The sequence below is a fragment of the Lepidochelys kempii genome, chromosome 10, assembly GCF_965140285.1.
Source record: "Lepidochelys kempii isolate rLepKem1 chromosome 10, rLepKem1.hap1, whole genome shotgun sequence".
Lineage (NCBI taxonomy): Eukaryota > Metazoa > Chordata > Testudines > Cheloniidae > Lepidochelys > Lepidochelys kempii.
In genome coordinates, this window is record NC_136389.1 from 45,278,386 (window position 1) to 45,298,525 (window position 20,140).

The window sequence follows — 20,140 nt, forward strand, 5'->3', positions numbered from 1 at the left end:
GGAAGAATCTGGGTGAAGCCAAGCAGAATCAACTACAATGTCTATGCACCAACGTAAGAAGCCTGGGTAACAAATGGAGGAACTTGAACTACTGGTGCAGGAAGTAAAACCAGATATTACAGGGATAATGGAAACACAATACAACAGTAATCAGCACTGGAATACAGGTATTGAAGGGTATGTGCTGTTCAGGAAAGACAAAGGTAAAGGTGATGGGGTACCACTGTATATGAATGGCAAGATAGACTGACTACAGAATTTAGAAGTAACGGAATCAATAAAACAAAAGCTGTTCAAAATCACTTTGGGGAAGAAAGGTAAGAAAGTCTCCACTACAATAGTGCTGGGGGTCTGTAAACAGACCCCCATGATCCAATTTGGATATGGACAGAGACCTAACGTTTTTAAATGAAATACGTATTACCAGGAATTGTGTGATTAGTTTCTCAGATATAGAATGGAGGACAAATGCTAGTAATAAAGTTAGGGCCCAGATATTCCTGGTTGTGATAGTCAACAGATTTCTTAACCAAACAGTTAATGAACCAACAAGATATGATGCCATTTTAGAGTTAGTACTGGTAAGTAGCAAGGGCCTCATGCAAGGGCCTCATACAAGAGCTAGTTGTAGGGGACAGCCTTGGTTAGAGTGATCATGAATTAACTGAGTTTAAACAAAATGGAAGGATAAATAAAAAGGTCTGAAGCTAGGGTCCTTGATTTCTAAAGGGCAACATTTAAAAAATTAAGGGAATGAGATTGGAAAGTAGACTGAATTGAGGAACTCAAGGATCTGAATATGGAGGCAGCTTGGAATTAGTTTCTGCAACTTTGACTTAAAGTATCTGAAGCCTGCAGGTGGTGGTGGCGGGGGAGAGGATGGGTGTGCACGCAGGGGAAGAGAGAGAAATGCAGGGAAGGATTGCAGATCAAAATATCTCAGACAGGTTATTAAGAAAAATCAGAAAGCATACAAAGGAACGGATGGTTCTACCTCTTGGAGGTCACAAAGCGTAGGGGAAAAGTGAAAACTGCCAAAAGACAAACAGCATCAGATCTTGGAAAAGAAATTAAAGCAATAAAAAGTTCTTTAGCCATAAATAAAAAGAAAACAAGGAAAGAAGCGGGACTGCTAAGCACTGAGGATGGGATGGAGATTCAAGATAATCCAGGCATGGCCCAACACCTAAATGAATGCTTTCCCTCAGTTTTTAATAAGGGTAATGAAGAGCTTGGGGGCAGTGGCAGGGTGAGTAATGGGAACAAAGATATGGAAGTACAAATTACTACTTCCAAGGTGGAAGCCAAACACAAACATCTTAATGGGACCAAATCGGGAGGTCCAGATAATCTCCATCCAACAACGTTAAGAACTTGCAGCCAAATAGAAAGGATTTTTAATGACTCCACAAACTCAGGATCATACCCGATGTCTGGAGAATTCACACCATTTTTAAGAAAGGAAAATAAATGATCCAGAAAATACAGGCCCATTAGTTGACCTTACTTGTCTTGGAACAAAGTTTGAAAGAGCGAATAACTGAAGACTGAGGTAAAATGTTAATTGGGATAAAATACAACATGGTTTTATGAAAGAGTTCGTGCCACACCAACCTGAACTCTTTGAGAAGGTAACTGATTTTCTAGGCAAAGAAAATGCGGAGATCTAATCTAGCTGCATTTCAGTAAAGCATTTGATAAATTCCTATGTGGGACAACATTAGTTAAATTGGAAAAAGATGGGGATTAATACAAGGATTGAAAGGCGGGTAAGGAACTGGTTAGAGGGGAAACTACAATGAGTTATGCGGAAAGGTGAAGTGTCAGACTGAAGGGAGGTTACTAGTGTAGTTCAAGGACTGGTCTTGGGACGAATTTTACTTAAGATTTTCATTAAATGACCTTAGCACAAAAATTGGAAGTATGCTAATAAAAATCTGCAGATGACAAATTTGGGAAGTACTGACAATATAGTGGACTGGAAGGTCATAGATTTGGATGACCTTGAAAACTGGAGTAATAGAAATGGGAAGAAATTTAATAGTGCAGTCATGCATTTAGGGACTAATAAGAGTTTTTGCTATAATTTGGGGAATATATCAGTTGAAAACTACAGAGGAGGAAAAAGACCTGGGAGTAATGGTTGATCACAGGATGGTTTTGAGCCACACATGTGATGCAGCCCTATAAAAGACCAACGCAGTCACTGGATACATCAGGCACGCTATTTCCAGTAGAGACAGGGAAGCATTAGTACCATTATACAAAGCACTGGTGGAACCTCATCTGAAATACCGTGTGCAACTCTGGTCTCCCATATTTGAGGAGGATTAAATTCAAACCGGAACAGGTGCAGAGAAGGGCTGCTAGGTTGATAAGAGGAATGGCGATCCTACCTTATATGAAAGGAGGCTTAAGGACCTTGGCTTGTTTAGCCTAACAAAATGAAGGGAGAATTGATTGATTTATAGAGTGCAGAGGCATAAACATGAAGGAGGGGCTGGGGAGCTGCTCTACAGCAAGTCATCACTGTGAGCATGGGAAGATGTCCTGGATTTTTGATATAGTGCTTCAACGTACACTTCCCCCACTTAGGGTGGGGGGTGGAAGCTGCCACTTGGGCTGGACCCAGAGCCACTGCCTATGCCAGGCAGGATTTTGCTGCTGAGATGCTGTCACTACTTCCAGGGAAGGGGGCCTCAGGAAACCCTGCCCCAGCCTGACCACTTGAGATGGGCCTGAATCGCCACAGACCAGGCACAGATTTCTACACAGGACTCAACCAGGAAGGGAGATGCCACAGATAGTATCTCAATTTTCTCTACCATGCTGCACTCCAAATGGTTGAGCAGGGGGCATGCCTGGCTGCATGTGATGGCTTACTCACACCAAAGTGGCAGGCACTTCAGTATAAGAGGCAAAATGAGATCTTGTACAGAAAGAACATGTGCTATGTACTATGAATTGCCTGTTTCACTGAGAAACAGTGTCCCCTTTGTTCTCTAAAATGTATCTTTTAAAATACTACCCCCTCCCCTTTTTCTCCTCCTGCAGCAGGTGAAAATGTTTCAATGAGGCCCCTATCTACTCCGTCGCAGAGACTGGTCCAGATTAGAAGGTGGAAAAAACGAACTCGGGACGACATGTTTGCCAAGCTCATGCAGTCCTCCCACACTGATAGGGCCCAGTTGAATGTGTGCAGGAAAACAACTGCGGAGTCGTATAAAGTGTTACATGAATACGACGAGAGGAGGGACATGACCGATGAGAGCAGGCAGGATGCTATGGTCAAGCTCATGGGGGAGCAAACTGACATGCTCTGCTGTATGGTGGATCTAATGCGGGAAAGGCAGCAAGACCACAGACTGCCGCTGCAGCCCCTGTATAACCGCCCTCCCTCCTCCCCAAGTTCCATAGCCTCCTCACCCAGACGCCCAAGAACACGGGGGGAGGCTACAGGGACCCACACAGTCAACCCCAGAGGATTGCACAAGCAGCAGAAAGCTGGCATATCCTAAATTTTGATTTGGTTTCTGGACTTGTCCTTCCCTCCTCCTCCATCCCCCTAACCCAATACCCCCCCATCCCCTGTCTAGCTTCTGATTTCTCTCAATGTTTTGGGCAACAAGTAATAAAGAACGGTTTTTAAACAATTGTGACTTTATTTCCTTTTATTATATATATATTATACATATATTTATTATATATATATGGGGCGGGTAACTTTAAGAGAAACAAACAACTCACACCATACCCTGGCCAGTCATGAAATTGGCTTTCAAAGCTTCTCTGATGTGCAGCGCGCCCTGCTGCGCTCTTGTAAGCGCCATGTTGTCTGGCTGTGTGAAACTGGCCACCAGGCGAGTTGCCTCAACCTGCCACCCCGCCATAAACGTCTCCCCCTTACTCTCACAGATATTGTGGAGCACACAACAAGCAGCAATTACAATTGGAATATTGGTTGTGCTGAGATCTAACAGAGTCAGTAAATTGCACCAGCACGCTTTCAAACATCCAAACGCACATTCTACCACCATTCTGCACTTGCTCAGCCGACAGTTGAACTGCTCCTTACTACTGTCCTGGATGCCTGTGTACAGCTTCATGAGCCATGGCATTAAGGGGTAGGCTGGGTCCTCAAGGATAACTATAGGCATTTCAACATCCCCAACAGTAATTTTCTGGGTCTCGGAAGTAAGTTCCTTCCTGCAGCTGTTCAAACAGACCAGAGTTCCTGAAGATGCGAGCATCATGCACCTTTCCCGGCCATCCCAAATTGATGTTGGTGAAACATCCCTGGTGATCCACCAGTGCTTGCAGCACCATGGAAAAGTACCCCTGGCCGTTTATGTACTGGCCACCCTGGTGTTCCGGGGCCAAGATAGGGATATGCAGTCCATCTATCACCCTGCTGCAGTTAGGGAACCCCAGTGCATTAAAGCCATCCAATGGTCTGCACATTTCCCAAAGTCACTACCCTTGACAGCAGCTCGTCAATGACTGTGTTGGCTACTTGCAGCACAGCAGCCCCCACAGTAGATTTCCCCACTCCAAACTGATTCCCGACTGACTGGTAGCTGTCGGGCATTGCAAACTTTCACAGGGCTATGGCCACTCGCTTCTCAACTGTGAGGGCTGCTCTCATTTTGGTGTCTTTGTGACTTGCTGTCCTCTGCCCTGAAGCACAAAGTTCCATGAAAGTGGCCCTACGCATATGAAAGTTTCTCAGCCACTGGGAAATCATCCCATACCTGCAACACTATGCGGTCCCACCAGTCTGTGCTTTCTTCCCGGGCCCAGAATCGGCATTCCAAGGCATGAACCTGGCCCAACAGCATCATGATCTCCCAATCGCCACATGCCGTGCCTTCTGTGTCCATGTCCTCATCAATATAGTAATCGCGCTGTCGGCACTTCCTCACCCAGTTTTGCAGGTACTGCACATACTGCTGGATAATGCACGAGGTATTTACAATGGCCAAAACTGCAGTGGAGATCTGATTGGGCTCCATGGCTATGGCGCCTGCACAGATAATCCTGGAAAAAGGGCGTGAAACATAGGAGAGCAGAGTGGCAGCCGAAGCTGTGCTGTTTCGTTCACGGTAGCCAAACAACGGCTGAAAATGGTTGTCTTCTGTGGCTTTCATGGAGGTGGGAGCCCAGGACAGACAATATGGAGAAGCTCGGAAGCGTGGCAATAACCAGAGAGCAGAGTTGGCGGCGGAAGCTGTCCTGCTCAGTTCACCATGGCTGAGCAGAGCTGAGCTGGAGAGGTGGATTCACAGTAGCAGGAGAGCAGCGGTGCACCGTCTGCACAAAGCAGTATGGCGTCTGCACACCAAAAAGGCACGAAACAATTGTCCGCCGTAGTTTTCTGACGACACACACCCAGAAACACCAGCAAGAATGTTTTTGCCCCATCATGCACTTGGAGCTTAACCCAGAATTCAAATGGGCAGCGGGGACTCCAGGATAGCTACCCACAGTGCACCGCTCCAACATTCGATGCTAGCCTTGGTACTGTGGACGCAATCCGCTCAATTCTGCGCTTTAGTGGGGACACAAGACCAAATGTATAAAATAGCTTCCGAAAATTCGAATAGAATAATTTCTAAATAATTTCGTACTATAGATGTACCCTCACAGACATAGGTGTGTGTGTCACCTCCCTGTCTAAATGGATTGAAGAGTCATCAAGGAACAGTTGAAACCAATCCAGATCAACAAGGGGCTCAGAGACACAATCAAGTTCTAGGTGACTCACAGATTTGGCTGCCTTTCAGTAGGGGAGCTGAGAAAAGACCACTCCTCAAGATGCCAGGCCCCTCTGCCTGTTGCCTTCTGGAGTTAAGCTCGGAGCTTTCTCACCTGGGAACTGACTAACTAAGGAGGTCTCTCACACACACACAAGGAGAGGGACTGAAAATAGACTTTCACTACAGCGTGGCTGTGGCCTGACCAGACTGGACTATACATTAACCTTCATTCCTCTATTCTGACCTAAAAATCTTTCCGATTGTGTGCACAGGTGACTAATAAATGATTAATCTGGTTTTGAACAGGCTGCCTGTGCCACTGTAAATACCAACTGGGAACACTGTGCCCTGAAGGGGTACTGCACAAGACTCCTGCAGGAGTCTGGCCTGGCTGGATTTGCTGGAGGGAGGGAGAGAGAGAGAGATCACTAGTGCCGAAGGCCCAGTCTGGGAGACCATAGGCCTGTCCCAACAGAACTGTGTGGGTCCTTGGGGCGCAGCCCACCAAAGGAGTCAGTCCCAAGAGATTTGTTATAGGCTGGGCATAGCCAGACCCTGTGACTGCATTGCCGATAGTGGGCATCCTGACAAGTGGGCTACTCAAGTTAACAGCGCACAAAGAAAAGGAGTACTTGTGGCACCTTAGAGACTAACCAATTTATTTGAGCATGAGCTTTCGTGAGCTACAGCTCACTTCATCAGATGCATGCCGTGGAAACTGCAGTAGACATTATATACACAGAGACCATGAAACAATACCCCCTCCCACCCCACTGTCCTGCTGGTAATAGCTTGGGAATGATAATCAAGGTGGGAAATGACAATCAAGGTGGGAAATGACCCACCTTGATCATCATACACATTGTGAAGAGAAAAGGAGTACTTGTGGCACCTTAGAGACTAACCAATTTATTTGAGCACGAGCTTTCGTGAGCTACAGCTCACTTCATCTGATGAAGTGAGCTGTAGCTCACGAAAGCTCGTGCTCAAATAAATTGGTTAGTCTCTAAGGTGCCACAAGTACTCCTTTTCTTTTTGCGAATACAGACTAACACGGCTGTTACTCTGAAACCTGTCATTGTGAAGAGAGTGGTCACTTTGGATGGGCTATTACCAGCAGGAGAGTGAGTTTGTGTGGGGGGGGGGGGCGGAGGGTGAGAAAACCTGGATTTGTGCTGGAAATGGCCCAACTTGATGATCACTTTAGATAAGCTATTACCAGCAGGACAGTGGGGTGGGAAGGGGTATTGTTTCATGGTCTCTGTGTGTATATAATGTCTACTGCAGTTTCCACGGTATGCATCCGATGAAGTGAGCTGTAGCTCACGAAAGCTCACGCTCAAATAAATTGGTTAGTCTCTAAGGTGCCACAAGTACTCCTTTCTTTTTGCAAAGACAGACTAACACGGCTGTTACTCTGAAGCGCACAAAGAGAGTGTCCCAAAAGAAACTGTTCCCTAGAAGATTCCACAACTCAAAGGAAGGAGTCAATCCCACAAGTAGGAATACACAAAGACTTGAAAATTTATTTAAATGAACTATACTTTTAACTCCATTTTAAGGCAGTGTATGGGAATCCTCTACAGAGCTCAGTCTGTGGAATGTCAAGTTTAGAAGACTAGGTGGGATACAGCTACAACACTGCATATAAGTTTAGAAGAGGCAGTGATAAGATATTTAGTTTCTAGATTAACAGAACCAGAACTTAGTACATCCTTTCATATGGATTTTATTTTTTAAATTGGCTCTCCGTCAAGCCTTGAATTAACAGTATGCATCTCAAATTAGTCTGCACTTTCAGTATGCAGTCATTTCACACCCCTTTTGGTTGTGTGAACAGTGACATATTTAAGTAGCATTTTATCATTTCCTGTGTTAAATGGTAGCATCCAAGTTTTCACTTTCATGAAGACAACACTTTAGTTGCTCTTCTGTGCATTGCAATAATCTGTTATAATCAGACAGCAAGACTTTCTTCCATTAGGCCACATCAATAGTATATTGTACTGTACACCATAATTAAGGCTACCAGAAAGTTTCAGTTACAACCCACCATGTTCAGGTTTAGATACAAAACTGTTTTCAACCTAGCTTTCCTACAATAAGTACTTCCCAAATGCAAACAGAAAACCTTTGATGATATTCAAGCATTTTACTCTGTTAGCTCAGAAGAAAAGATTAAAAAGCTACACAAAATGAAGTACTTGAGACACTCCTCCCACAGTAGAGGGGGCTATGTGAAGGGAGAGAGAATCATGTTTACATAACTTAAGTTATACTTCTAAGCTGGAGTTTCCCATGCTTGGTCTTGGAATAAAGCTACTTTAAAAATACACACACAGAGATGGATCCTGAACTTTGAAAGCTGGCATGTAAGAAAGACTTATTCTGAATACGTCCACAGTCAAGTCCGAAAACTGATCAGATAGTAAGGTTAGAAGCCATTGACCCAAAAAAAAAAAAAATTATTCATGGGCATCCTTAGTGAGCATCTAATGTTTACAAGACAGTCCACTAACTAATCCCTTCAGCATAAAGAATATTCCTCTGACAGGCCCAAGAATGCGACTGGGACAGCCTCCATGAGAAAAATTATAAATCTATGATCTAAGCATAATTCTCCTTCTCCCAACAACAGTCTATGTTAGAGCAGAGAAAACTGTAGATATGTAGAATGGTTACCACTTGGTTTTAGGATGTTCCCAAACGTTAGCGTGCTCGAACTCTTAAATTTATCTCAAGAGGTTTAGTTTCTACCTTTTTCCATTGCCAAGATCCAGCTCTCACAGTATAAACAGGTGCACTGTTGCCCTGCTATGTCTTTAAAATTGAAAATTAACAGCAAGAACTACATTAAGGCAACATTATATGCTTGTTCAGATAAGAACTAGGAAATAAACAATTTCTACAGGATTTACACATTGCACAGCTATATAATTTATGCTATACTTTTATATAAATTAAGGCACATTTTAAAGAAACACAGGAACAGAAAACATTTATGAACATCTTGGCAAAGGTAGTGTTGCTGCAGAACTTTAACCTTGACTTGAACTTGAAATACAGACATTATGAAAAAGCAGTTAAAAAGCCATTTCAGGTACTATACCTGCCCCTGTGTTTCCCCCTCAATTTCCAGGTTTCACAAATCACACTCTTATTTTAAGGAGCTCCTCATCCATACTTGCTTTGCAAAACACCCACATAAACAGGAAGAACAGAAAATGAATCTATCACAAAGTACTGTTAACAAGTACCAAGTAAACAAACTGGAAAAAAAAATTCCCCTCTAAATTTTTCAGCTGTACACATCCTACCATGTTACAAAACAGACTATTAGTGAGAAAGTTTTCAAGCATAAAGGCAATTCTTAGGTTTCAGAGTAGCTGTAGCTCACAAAAGCTTATGCTCAAATAAATTGGTTAGTCTCTAAGGTGCCACAAGTACTCATTTTCTTTTTGCGAATTTAGGTTGCCAGTTTTCCCTTAAAATAAAAGATTCAGGAAATACAGAGGTTAAATGAGACTACTACCTAGCACAAAACTAAGGTCTTTGCCTTGTATGTTGATAGTTCAGAGATAAAATCACGTCCCTGCTTTGTCAGAGGACATGATAATTTGTGAGAGGCATCACTGTCTAGTGGACAGATCACATGCCCGGGGACTCAGGAGACCAGGGTTCTATTGCCAGCTCTGCCCAGTAGCCTACTGTGTGACCTTGGACAAGTCACTTTCCATCTTATAGAAGGGGAAACTGAGGCACAGAGGAGTGTAATAATACTAACCACCTCTATAAAGTCTTTGAGAACCTACTTATGAAAAGCAAATTTAACTGAACTACCCCCCGTGCATTGCACACATTCTGCACAGACGTTAAAGATAAAGCAGTTTCACCTGATGGCAAACCAATCTCTGGAAGATATTTGAAAAGCAAATTCATACAATACCTGAACATTAATGCCTCTGTTTTAAAAGATTTCCAGCAATGTTTTATCTAAAAAATTTTCTTTGACGACAGGGCTCTCCATAGCTATAAAACTCTTTTTGACCTGGATTTCATATGAGGAAGCAGTAAAACTTCTGGATTCACAGACTCCTCTTCTCACAATGAAGCTTGTATTTATTAGTCTTGTCCAACTATCATTCCAGTTAACCTTGTGCAGCTCCTACTGTACAATAATGCACTCTCTCTTCAATGAAGATTTTAATCAATATAGTCAGATTTGTGACCCACAGGTGAACTCCACCAGCGAACAATGTTTACTTAATCTTTTTTACTGAACCAGATATTGTAGCTCCTATAAGTGATAAAGATATGAATTTGACAAAAGCAAGCAATTTAAATCCATAAGCAGTCACTGTTACATGACAAATGTGGTTTTCTACACAAACATGAAGTGAGCAAATTGATATTAAACCAGATACATCTTAACTGTGTATAATGAATGGTATTAAAGGATGGCACTATGTAAAATGGGCTACCAAGAGGTTTCAAAGTATGTTTTTGCTGCAGCCTGAATTGATTAACCTGGTCTCAGCTCTAGGCCAAAACTGTACGTTTGTAAACTAGAATAAAGCAATAGTTTTGTAGAAAGAATACTCTACAGCTTTCATAAAAGTCTCAGACAAGTGAATTTACATAATTACTGTATCAAGATTTACATAATACAGACAAGTTATTAGGAAGCATAAGGAACAGGACAGAAAACAGAAATATTTTAATGCCATTTATTAAATCAATGATGTGGCCTCATCTAGAATATTGAGTGCAGTACTGGGTCATCCCATCTCAAAAGAAATTACAAAATTAAAAAGGGTCAGAAAAGGGCAACACGAATTATCAGGAGCATGGAAAAACTCATATGAAGAAAAACTAGGGAGATAGTGATTTTTTACCTTAAAGGAAACAAGGAACAGAAAGGATATAAAATTATGAGTGGTATAGCAAAGATGAGAGGGGGAGAGCAGAAGCGGCCCACTTACAAGCAGCAAGGGGACAGTCAATGAAATTAAAAGATAGATTCAAAGCCAATAAAATGAAACTTTATCTGCACATCATAAACTGATGAACTAATTTTAACTAAAATTGGATTACCCACATAATCCACAGTGATTCTATTAGGTTACAATCCAAAAGAGGTTACTGACTCAGGGAAGAACCAATTAATAACAGTTAACACTAGCACGTATGTGTCAGAGCTCATTTTCATAAAAGGACTGATCTCCCAACCTTAGTGGCATTAAGAAATAAGGTATGGGGAAACAATTGTACTGGGAAAAGTGACAGATAACCACATATAGATAAAGCTACCATATTTGGAGATCGAACAAAATAAATATGCAAACATGAAGTTGAGTCAATCAAACATAAATGGGTCTTTTAAAGGTGACCTACCAGGCAATAAGCAAAAGCAGAGCAATGCAGATGATTCCCATACAAAGACACATTTAGCAGATGACAGGTTTCAGAGAAGCAACCGTGTTAGCTTGTATCTGCAAAAAGAAAAGGAGTACTTGAGGCACCTTCCACTGAATGCATCCAATGAAGTGAGCTGTAGCTCACAAAAGCTTATGCTCAAATAAATTTGTTCGTCTGTAAAGTACTCCCTTTCATTTAGCAGATGGTTATCACTTACATTATTTGTAGAGGGAAAGCTTCAAGGAGGTCTGTCATAAATATAAAGGGAAGGGTAACCACCTTCTGTACACAGTGCTATAAAATCCCTCCTCGCCAGAGGCAACATCCTGTTACCTGTAAAGGGTTAAGAAGCTCAGCTAACCTGGCTGGCACTTGACCCAAAGGACCAATAAGGGTACAAGATACTTTCAAATCTTGGGGTGGGAGAATAGGCTTTTGTTTGTGCTCTTTGTTTACGTGTTAGTTCTCTCTTGAAACTGAAAGAGGCCAGACAAAAATCTATCTTCTTCAACCCATCCAAGTCTCCAATATTGCAACCAGTATAGGTAAGCCAGGCAAGGCGGATTAGTTTATTTTTTGTTTTATGTAAATTTTCCCTGTGTTAAGAGGGAGGTTTATTCCTGTTTTCGCTAACTTTAAGGTTTTGCCAAAGGGGGAGATCCTCTGTGTTTTAAATCTAAATACCCTGCAGAGTATTTTCCATCCTGATTTTACAGAGGTGATTCTTTTACCTTTTCTTTAATTAAAGTTCTTCTTTTAAAAACCTAATTAATTTTTCATTGTTCTTAAGATCCAAGGGTTTAAGTCTGTGTTCACCTGTACAAATTGGTAAGGATTATTATCAAGCCTTCTCCAGGAAAGGGAGCGTAGGGCTTGGTGGGGTGGCAAGTGGTCTCTTTCCCTGTTCTTTGTTTAAAACGTTTGGTGGTGGCAGCATACTGTTCAAGGTCAAGGCAAAGTTTGTACCTTGGGAAAGTTTTTAATCTAAGCTGGTAAAAATAAGCTTAGGGGGTCTTTCATGCAGGTCCCCACATCTGTACCCTAGAGTTCAGAGCGGGGAAGGAACCCGGACAAGGTCTAATAGATAGATATAATCATAAGGTAGCTTCTTCAGGAGAAGGTGGAATAACTATTTAAATTGGGACAGTGTGTGCTGCAGACTATAGACTACACCTTCCAAATTGTATTCATGCTGTTTCTCTCTAGAGAAGACCTTCCTAATTCTTAGCAGGTTAAATAAGACTGAATTAGTAGGCAACTTATATAAAACAATTGTCATAGTTACAGATGAGATTTATTTTATTTGTGTGAAAATGTGAATTGGGTTAATGTTAATAAGATGAGCAAATATAATAATTTAAATTTACACTTAATTCATATGCTTATAACAATAGCAAAAAGTTTAATAAAATAAATTATGTAACTCACTACCACATGATGTCACAGTGGCCAAAAATTAAATAAAATTCAAAAAGTGACTGGATAGTCTTGTTAGCAATATAAATATCCACAGCTATAAAATGTACTAGCATTAACTATTATAAAACGTAGTAATCCTAATGCTTCATGATTTAAGCCAATCTCTACAGAAAATTAGGAGACATAAAATGGAAGACTGGTTACTCCACATCTACAGGATCCCATATGACAATTCCTATGTTCCTATAATGGTCAGATAACTGAATGAAAAGAATTAAAGAAACAATCAAGCTAATCACCACCTTTCAGCTGTAACTCTGAGTCCTTCCACAAAAAAAGGGAACAGTCCTGAATTACACTGTTTAGGAGGTCATACTTCATCTTTGACTGCTGCAGCTGAAATAACTTTGATAGTTCTTTAACCCATACATTTTTAGAAAAATAATTTTGCCCATTCTTTAAAAAACACTTTGGTGGGAGAGGTACAGCATGGCACATATGCCGTCTGAGACCTCCACAGGGCCAACATTTTTCCTGTTTCAGACTTGAACAGACTCTGGTATCATGTGGGATTCAATCTGTAAACCTTTCAATGATGGCACAGCAGCTTCTTAAAGTACATGGAGCCTGGTACTTCACACTGGATGGAAATCGGCTGATAAAACAGGTGTACATAATTTATAGAAGCATGTAAGCTCTCTGTTAAAAAGCATCTCTTCTACTACAAAAGTGAGGGACAGAGGAATCTATACTGGGGAATCTACAGCAAGTCAGCAACAGACTTGTGTGTACATGCCAAATATGACAGTTTACATCCAGCAGATGAATAAGTCACCAGCCTGACACAAAAATAAAGCCAGAATCTAGAACCCACTATTCGCTGAAGTTCAGAGAGAACAAGGTCAATATATTTACATTTCTTCATCAACTTTTTGCTAGAGAGATACAAGAATAGTCTTTTGACAGCCATATAACATCTTTCATCTTGAAGGATTCAATGATTTACTGATTTAGTTTCACCAGTGGTAGAAACATTAGCAGTGCTGGCATACCCAAGGTTTCCATGCAGCATTTCTAACACTGTTATTTAGACAAATTCTGAGTGGGATTAGATGTCATGTTAACTCCAGCAATCAGACGATACTTCTCCACGCTAAACTAGCCACTGTTGCTAGCACCAGAGAAGCCACACTGTGTAAGTGGGACTGGAAAATGTTTGACAAAAAACTAGTGTGGATACAGCCATTAGCTATACATAGCTATTTTCCAAGCTTAGCTTTACAAATTTGAATTTAAAATATAATTCTTTATCTGTTTTATTAAAATAGTCTTGAAAATCTGTGTCCCTTGAATGGTATACAAGTTTAAACTCTTCCGTGGCTATTTTTCCTACACAAGAACTTTTCACTAATATTTCCCCTGTGAACCTTCAGTTCAGCTCTGACACAGGCAGGGCTCCAAATGGCCAAGGATGTTATAGATACACATCATTACTACCACCACCTGACCTGAAAGCATCAACATTGGAAATTTGTGCTAAGACTTCCTAGTATAGGCAAAGCTTTAGCTACTGATGCAACTAGTAAAAAGCAAGGTTTTCTCTATGGCTTTTGTTGGCTTACAACCCATAGAAAGTTAGCTTACCTTAAGAAACACAAAGAATCTTTTGGCTATGTTATCATGCTTCCTGTGGGAAAGGGCTTCTAACCTTTTATAATGGTTTCAGAATGTGTACATACAGTTTACTCTTTTCCTAAAATCATTAGCTGCATCCTTTACTTCAGCTTGGCAAATATCTTATCAATAATGTACTGAAAATATGGCAACTAAACAGAAATAAATGCACAATGGGTAGATTCTGTTTGCTTGTGACTGAAAATCATGGTAAATATCTAATTTACCAAAAAGGAAGGGACAAATGTTGAAGGGGCTGTAGGAGTAAGGAAGACTGCACATGTGGTGATCACACACAATGATTAAGACATACTGTGATAAAAATCAAGTCTGAGATCCAGGCTATGACAAACAGTAATTTACAAAGACTCTAAGGGAGTCTCTAAGGCAAGGCCACTCTTATGTGGTCTGAAGAGTGGCAAAGGTGGCAAATTTTACAAGCTGTTAATGTATGCTTAAAAGCATTTCATCCTATTGCTTCCTTATATTCAACTTTCTTAAACTAGACTCCCCTCTTCTAAGAGCTATGGAGCAAGTTCCCCTCAGATAAAAAAGGTGGTCTGTCTCTCTCCAGGACAGCGTTATTTGGTTTTCATTTTATCAATGTAATACATTTTAAATAAAGTCAAAATGCTACAGGAAAATTTAATACCAGGACAACCCAAAGCTTTGACACTGCATCAAAATGTACAACCGCATGAATATAATTTTGTCTGCCAGTAATTAGACATATGCAGTGATGTTGTAGCCATGTTGGTCCCTGAAGAGCTTTGTGCAAGCTCAAAAGCTTGTCTTTCTCACCAACAAAAGGTGGTCTAATAAAATATACTCACGCACCCTCTCTCTCTAGTAATTAGAGCTGCACTTGATACAAACACTTTACTATCTCTTGGACTAAAATATACTACAATGAACTGATTTCCTATATTATATTCTAATAAAAGGTTAGAAATAAAGTTGTGTTACTAAAGTGGGGGTAAATTTTAAGCCTATATTTGAATCAGAGTTAAGCTTTCAAACCAAGCACTCTTATCTCATTCACACAAGTATTAAGAAGAGTTTTTACTCTTCTAATCTTAAGATATTAATTTTTTATTCAGATCCATGCTAAATCAACAAATACCATCTGATGCGCATGTCACTATTTTTAACTGTAGCATCTTTTGCAATAATTTCAGGCATTCCACTTGTATAGTGCCACATGTGTCACACACACTTCTAGTATTAAAATCATAAGATCAACATATCTAATACAAAACCCACCACATCATGTAAACTCCTCTTAGTGGGATGGTAAATCTCCAACAGGTAAAGATGCCTTTTGACAAACCTTTTAACTCAGGAGACTGTGGTCTTGTGGACAGAGCAGCTGGACTGGGTGTCCAGGCAGCCAGGTTCTACTCCTGATTCTCATCTACTGTGTAACCTTGGGCAAATCGCTGTTTTTCTTTCTGATCCCACCCTTTGTCATCTTGTCTATTTAGACCATAGGCTCTTCAATGCAAAGACTGTCTTTGCATCTGTACACAGTATAATACAATGGGTCCCTAATTTAATTTGCAGCCTCTAAAGTAAGTAATAAATGATCACTGCAAATTATGTACTCAACTATCCAGGATTAAAGAAGGAACAAACAATCCATTGAGAAAGTCTGCAGGAGAGAGAATAGCTCAACTACCAAGAGAAGTAACTTGTTTCCCAGTTCTGAATACTCATTAGTGGGGAACCATTTGGACTCCTAAGCCTGTTTATGAGGCTTCTTCAAAGAAGCCATCTTGCAGTTGAATTTATGTTAAAATAATTTAACCTGTAGTAGCCTAAAAATGAAGGCTAATAACCCAGCAATTTTAAGACCTACTCACAACAGACTGCCAAGACTGGCCAAATGAAGCATACCCAGGATCTGCCAACCACCACGGCTACATCAACATGGAACTTCTGAATATTCCCACGGTTGGTGAAGCTAGCGATGGTATGACAACTCATGAAAACATCACACCATCATTTTTACAACTGTCATTTTTACAATGATCTGAGCAGATCTAGGCAGCCTGCTCCTGGTGCATTAACTAACAATCATACACCAGTACTCCCACCTCATTGTTAGCCCAGGCACTTTGTCCAGAAGCAGCTGTATCAACAAGGCTTACAAGAGACTTTGTCATCTCCATGGTATAGGAAGCCCACATGCCTGCCCAACAAGGTAGAGCTCCAGACCTCCAGGTACAAGCAGAGCCCCCCAGCTTCCCAACACGTCTGGCCCACGGAAATTTGGGAGCCCCAGGGTACGAGCAGCTTAAGGATGCGGAGGAGGAAGGTCAGGTACGTGTTACAAGGCAGCCCATAAAAGCCTGCTGCTCCTGCAGCCGTCCCCGAAGACAAATGTGCCCGATTAACCGGAGCTCGGGCGCACACGGTGGAAAGAGCCCCCCAGCCACAACGACGGGAAGTGCCACCCCGGGCCCCCCTCCACTCGCCCTGCCGAAAACCCCTGCCCGACAGACCGGGGAGCGCCCGACCGCCCCAAGGCCGTAGGAGCAGCCTGCAGCCGAGCCCGGCCTCACTGGGTGGATAGAGGGACGGACAAACAGCCAGACCCCCCGGAGCCACCGGTCCCGCTCCCCAGCCACAACCCCCCACTGAGGGTCCGGCCCCGCTACGCCTGGAGTACCTAGCGCCGGCAGCTGCTCTGCTCTGCTCTGCTCCGCTCCGCTCCGCTCCTCCCCGGCCCGGCCCGGCGGGCTGGGGCCCCGGGCGCTGCTCTCCCTGCGCCCCCGCCGGCGGCTCCGCCTTCGGCGCCCGGCCGCTTCCCCTTTGCTCTCACTAAGGGGAGGGGCCGAACCGGAAACGACCCCCGGAGGACACGCCCCTGAGCGAGTGGCGCCCTATGGGAGAAACCCGAGCGCGGTGGCTCGGCCGCCACACAACCACTTCCGGGGCACCGCGCCGCCGGACACTCCCTAACAACCGCGTTCCGTTACTATGCGGAAGTGCAGCCGCTCAACTGCTGGATTTCATTCGTGACCCTTGTCCAGGGTGAGGGGAGACACCGGTACCCCGCGGGATGGGGGTGGGGACTCGGTACCCCGCGGGATGGGGGAGGGGACACGGTACCCCGCGGGATGGGGGAGGGGACACGGTGCCCCGCGAGATGGGGGGAAGGGTAAGACACTGTTATTGCTGCAGAGACCCGATACCTTGCTGGGCAGACGAGAACACCGCCATTATCGCCGGAAAGCACCGGTGCTATGGTAGGGAACAATGCTGCCCCAGGGCGCCTGCAGCCTCGTCCGCGCTGCAGTAGCCCAGTCCAGCAAGGGGTGCAGCCCTTGGTGCTGTTCTGACAAGCCTAAGGGTGGGTAAGAAGGACATTCCAGTGGTGAAGGCATTAGTGTAGGACCAGGAGACCTCCGTTCAACTCTCTGTTCTGTCACAAATTCACTTAATGCCCTTGGGTGAGTGGCTTGGTGTCTCTGTGCCTTCTCTGTACATTGGTATAATGGTACCCCCCTCATGGGGATGCTGAGAGGATCAGTGCGATATAGAGTTTGAGGTACTCTGATGCTACCCTAAAAATAGGTGTTTTCTCACAATGTACACTACCATGTTGAAAAATCCAAGGGCATGGCTACACTTGCAGATGTAGAGCGCTTTGAGTTAAACCAGCCTTGGTAGAGCACAGTAGGGAAAGCGCTGCAATCTGTCCACCCTGACAGCGCTCTTGCAAGGGCCACAGAGAGAAGTGCATTGTGGGCAGCTATCCTAGCATGCAAATGACTGCAACGTGCTTTTCAAATGGGGGGTGGAGTGTGACAGGGAGTGTGTTGTGTGTATGTGGGGGGAGAGAGACTGGGTTTTTGGGGGGCTGAGAGCATGTCAGCATGCTGTCTTTTAAGTTCAGACAGCAGCAGACCCCTCCTCCCCCCTGCCCCTCTCTCTCTCTCTCACACACAGCATTCTACATTATTGGTTGTTTTGTCTTGGAGCTGATAAGCAGCCGCCTGTCAGAAACAGAGCTTTCAAAGGGCATATCTGCATTCCTGCAGCGATTCCAAAACAATGAGAAGAGTGGCCACTTGACTTAAGGGGATTATGGGACATTTCCGGAGGCTGATCAGAGCACAGTAATGCAACACCTCATTCACACTAATGCCCGGGTGTTTCAGCCAAGGTGCAACAAGCATTAATCTTCTCGCCAAGGTGGAGTACCAGGAGCGTTCTAGCCATGGAGTCAGAGCGCTCTGTGTGCCTTGCCAGTGTGGACGGGTAGTGAGCTAGGGCGCCTGGGGCTGCTTTAATGCACTCTAACTCGCAAGTGTAACCAAGCCCCTAGACTAGAAAAGACTAATTGTAGTTTTAGCTGGATGTAGCTACTCAAACTGATCTTGCCCTGTCCACACTAGGATTTTACTGATGTACAGTCTGCATTCCACTTTGGGTCCACCGCCCACCAGGGATAGCAGTTGGCAGCTCCTCCATGCACAAGCATGTACTTGGCACTGTTCACAGAATCCACTGACACCTGTCCCTTCTGCTGCAAGAAGAAGACTCTAGTGCACGCCTATGTAGAGTGCACCAGACTGCAGCCCCTCTTCCAGTTCCTTCAGAACCTCTTATTGAGGTTCTGGCTTCTCTTTTCCCCTCATTTGTTCCTCCTGGCACATCTTATCCACAGCCTCGTGTTGGGATGGTGCCAAATTTTTGTGGCCATACTGAATGAATGGTGTGAGAACATGGCTTGACATGACTGAACTGCGAAAGAGTATTCTGGGAGCAGAATCTTTCTCTTAGCATCAGACAGATGCCAGAGGTGAAACTGACTGGCTCCATGCTGTGTGTATGATTAATACTGATCTTTGAGTCAGCAAATATGTCCACTTGAAAGCAAACAACACGTGTAGAACATCTTGAGTAGAGCATAAGCTGACCGGGACATATTGACCCTGTTGCAGGACATGACGCAGAGGGTTGAAGTGAATGATTGATAAAGGAGTGAATGTGGGGTGATTTTCAGTTGGTACCACTCTGCAGTTTCCTCCTAAAGTATTAATTAGGTAAAAATTAGTAACCACATACCCACTGGGCATGCTTTTAAGACGTGACTCCTTTGAGGAAAAAGAGTATAAAAATCAAGCAAATTAAATTACTCTTGGGATTCCTTAATTAACGTTTAAAGAAGCAAGACTGCTAAACAGAGTAGCCAAAACTCTGCTCCGTGGGTTCAAGTAGGACTGTGAACCAGAGGGGTCTCCAGGCAACCGAGGCCTTGCTTAGGGCAAATCCAAGACATACCAGAGGGCTGAGAAGAACAGACAGAGAAGAAGCTGTCTATAAAACTGGTAACCACCTTCTCTGTTTGCCAAGCAGAAACTGCGTGAGGCTAGTGCAGGGCCTGTTTGTGTATGTCTGTGAAAGAAAGACTTGTTAAGGGGAATGTATAGCTCTTAATGTCTAACATAAGAGTTATGTGCTTGATATAACCCTTTACGCTTGTGTAATTCCTTCTCAATAAACTGCTGTGAATTGAAGATAATTACTGTGGACCTTTTTCACTGGTATGACAGTAATCTACTCCATCGGGAGCTGGTAAAGATCCATTTCAGGGGTTGTAGCGCCCCCTGGTGTCAACATTTGATAGCAGAGGACAGTTTACTGTCTTGTCTAATATGTCTACACTTCGAAATTAGGTCAATTTTATAGAAGTAGATCTTTAGAAATCAATTTTATACAGTCGATTGTGTATGTCCCCACTAAGCTCATTAAGTCAGTGGAGTACGTCCTCAATACCGTGGCTAGCATCGACTCACAGAGCGGTGCACTGTGGGTAGCTATCCCACAGTTCCCACAGTCTCCGCTGCCCATTGGAATTCTGG

At 43.2% G+C, this 20,140-nt stretch overlaps 1 protein-coding gene across 12 annotated transcripts in view; it reads right to left on the reverse strand.

Moving 5' to 3' along the window:
• CSNK1G1 (casein kinase 1 gamma 1) overlaps positions 1 to 17,098 on the reverse strand; it is a 258,375-nt gene extending 241,277 nt beyond the window's left edge. For all 12 annotated transcript variants that reach the window (XM_073363225.2, XM_073363224.2, XM_073363223.2 and 9 more), the window contains exon 1: positions 16,939 to 17,098. The gene's annotated coding sequence lies outside the window, so the exon portion shown is untranslated. The remainder of the gene's footprint in view (positions 1 to 16,938) is intronic.
• Between the last annotated feature and the right edge of the window lie 3,042 nt (positions 17,099 to 20,140).